The sequence below is a fragment of the Schistocerca piceifrons genome, unplaced genomic scaffold (genome assembly GCF_021461385.2).
Source record: "Schistocerca piceifrons isolate TAMUIC-IGC-003096 unplaced genomic scaffold, iqSchPice1.1 HiC_scaffold_647, whole genome shotgun sequence".
NCBI lineage: Eukaryota > Metazoa > Arthropoda > Insecta > Orthoptera > Acrididae > Schistocerca > Schistocerca piceifrons.
In genome coordinates this window covers 42,501-45,000 of record NW_025728891.1, presented here as the reverse complement: position 1 = coordinate 45,000, position 2,500 = coordinate 42,501, and the positions used below count along the sequence as shown (strand labels likewise).

The 2,500-nt window shown below is 57.4% G+C and overlaps 1 non-coding gene across 1 annotated transcript in view; it reads right to left on the bottom strand.

The window, feature by feature from the left end:
• The window catches only part of LOC124764843, a 1,909-nt gene extending 826 nt beyond the window's left edge, over positions 1–1,083 (bottom strand). The window contains exon 1 of the ribosomal RNA XR_007012826.1: positions 1–1,083. This exon is cut by the window's left edge and continues 826 nt beyond it. This is a non-coding gene — a ribosomal RNA (small subunit ribosomal RNA).
• Between the last annotated feature and the right edge of the window lie 1,417 nt (positions 1,084–2,500).

Genomic DNA, 2,500 nt, shown 5'->3' with positions numbered 1-2,500 from the left:
TCTAACTTTCGTTCTTGATTAATGAAAACATACTTGGCAAATGCTTTCGCTTCTGTTCGTCTTGCGACGATCCAAGAATTTCACCTCTAACGTCGCAATACGAATGCCCCCGCCTGTCCCTATTAATCATTACCTCGGGTTCCGAAAACCAACAAAATAGAACCGAGGTCCTATTCCATTATTCCATGCACACAGTATTCAGGCGGGCTTGCCTGCTTTAAGCACTCTAATTTGTTCAAAGTAAACGTGCCGGCCCACCGAGACACTCAATAAAGAGCACCCTGGTAGGATTTCAACGGGGTCCGCCTCGGGACGCACGAGCACGCACGAGGCGGTCGCACGCCTTCAGCTCGCCCCACCGGCAGGACGTCCCACGATACATGCCAGTTAAACACCGACGGGCGGTGAACCAACAGCGTGGGACACAAATCCAACTACGAGCTTTTTAACCGCAACAACTTTAATATACGCTATTGGAGCTGGAATTACCGCGGCTGCTGGCACCAGACTTGCCCTCCAATAGATACTCGTTAAAGGATTTAAAGTGTACTCATTCCGATTACGGGGCCTCGGATGAGTCCCGTATCGTTATTTTTCGTCACTACCTCCCCGTGCCGGGAGTGGGTAATTTGCGCGCCTGCTGCCTTCCTTGGATGTGGTAGCCGTTTCTCAGGCTCCCTCTCCGGAATCGAACCCTGATTCCCCGTTACCCGTTACAACCATGGTAGGCGCAGAACCTACCATCGACAGTTGATAAGGCAGACATTTGAAAGATGCGTCGCCGGTACGAGGACCGTGCGATCAGCCCAAAGTTATTCAGAGTCACCAAGGCAAACGGACCGGACGAGCCGACCGATTGGTTTTGATCTAATAAAAGCGTCCCTTCCATCTCTGGTCGGGACTCTGTTTGCATGTATTAGCTCTAGAATTACCACAGTTATCCAAGTAACGTGGGTACGATCTAAGGAACCATAACTGATTTAATGAGCCATTCGCGGTTTCACCTTAATGCGGCTTGTACTGAGACATGCATGGCTTAATCTTTGAGACAAGCATATGACTACTGGCAGGATCAACCAGGGAGCTGCGTCAACTAGAGCTGAGCAGCCGGCCGCCCGGGAGTGTGTCCCGGGGGCCCGCGCGAACACGCAAGCGTCCGCTCAATCATTCTGCAAACAGGAGGAGGCTGAGCTCCCCTGCACAATACACCTCGAAACCCTCTCAGGTCCCGGCGGCGCGCAGCGCCGTCCCAAGTACTTGGTCGGGTTCGAGAGAGGCGCAATCGCCCGGAGTTAGGCGAGTAGACGCTTTCGGTGCGACCACCCGTGCTCCCAACTGAGCTTGCCGCTGCCGACAGAGGCCCGGGAGCGTGCTGTCGTGGCATTGCCGGCGGGAGACAACACGCGCCACCTACGGTGACCGGCAGCTCCAACGCCAGCGCCACAGAAGGACAAAAGCCCCACTTGGGTGCCGAAGCGAACTCTCCCAGCACAGCGCACGCGCCAACACATCCGCACAGCTGCGATACAAACCACCAGCGAGAACCGCTGGGGCGACCGAGCAGCAGACGGCGTCGCGGCGCCGAGCGCCGGGCGGCGGCGCATCCTCAACGCACACAGTCCTCAATCGGACCAGCACACTGAAGATGTCCACCGCGCTTCGCACCGGGCCCGCGAGGACCTACTTTGGCCGCACGGCGCCGCGCGCAGGGTGCGCCGGCGCGCAGCTGCGACGCCTGCCGCGTCCGTCGGCCGGCGCGCCTGCCACTGGCCGCCCCCACCAGCCGGCTGTAGCGCGTGCGCCCACGCACCGCGCGGCCAGCACGCCGGGAGGCGCCCCCTCACCGGCCGGGGACGGTCCCACCCAGCCACCGCCGCGTATCGCTTCACACCCAGATGCCGTTCAGTTTCGTCGGCATGGTGGGTATCGCTGGAACAACCGGTTAGTACCTCAACCTATCGTCGCCATCACCGATTCACCCCTAGCGAGAACAACCGCACCACAACAGGTTACCATTTGTTCATTTGCGTAACTTCACCAGAAAACGCAGGCGTCCATCGCCATTTGCAACTTCAACGATTATTGCATGCCTGTGTCAGGTGTCACGCCACACTACGTCTGCCCACATACACGCAACAAAATGTGCACGCCTAGACAATACGTGGAAGGTGGCCCCCGTACGTATGCGATGTCCATTGCTCGAACGACTGTCAACCGGCCTCTGTAGCATGTCGCAGATATGGAACGCGGTGCACCATGCCATCACGGTGTGTGAGGAGAGACGACTAGGTCCGAATACATCAACAGACAGCTCATGCTGATCGCCATCCACGGCGTCCGTTCCTCCCACACGTCTCTATGGCGTACCACACTGCAATCCAGCTCTCATAGGGAGACGACACGTAGCTGCGTGCACAATATTTGCACTGTATGGTCCGCCGTTTTTGGGCGCAGTCGTTGTGCGGTCACACATGTGCCACGATGTATCATTCAGTACATA